This window comes from Nestor notabilis, unplaced genomic scaffold (genome assembly GCF_000696875.1).
Source record: "Nestor notabilis isolate BGI_N333 unplaced genomic scaffold, ASM69687v1 scaffold23203, whole genome shotgun sequence".
Classification (NCBI taxonomy): Eukaryota; Metazoa; Chordata; class Aves; order Psittaciformes; family Psittacidae; genus Nestor; species Nestor notabilis.
In genome coordinates this window covers 4,836-5,126 of record NW_009921838.1, presented here as the reverse complement: position 1 = coordinate 5,126, position 291 = coordinate 4,836, and the positions used below count along the sequence as shown (strand labels likewise).

Here is a 291-nt window from a genome sequence, read left to right as displayed (position 1 = left end):
CTCCATCGCTGCCCCCTTTGCATCCCTCGGGCAGAGCCCGTGGGGTGTCCCATAGGTGCTGTGATGCTGGGGTGGTCCCCAGGGCACCTTCAGCCCACCCCGTGTGTCTCCCATGCCCAGCAGCACCCAGCAGGGTGAAGCCTGCCCCGCATCCCTCCGTGCTGCGCTCAGGTGGGACCCCAACCCATCCTTGGGGGTCCCTCATAGCCCCCCCAGGTCATCAATCCCCCCCTGTCCTCACCGGCACTTGAAGTCGCAGGAGCCGGCGGGCCGGGGGGCGTCGGTGGGGGG

At 69.8% G+C, this 291-nt stretch overlaps 1 protein-coding gene across 1 annotated transcript in view; it reads right to left on the bottom strand.

Moving 5' to 3' along the window:
• Positions 1 to 291, bottom strand: part of LOC104403255 (actin-related protein 2/3 complex subunit 1B-like) — a 6,077-nt gene that overhangs the window by 2,618 nt on the left and 3,168 nt on the right. The window lies entirely within an intron of this gene.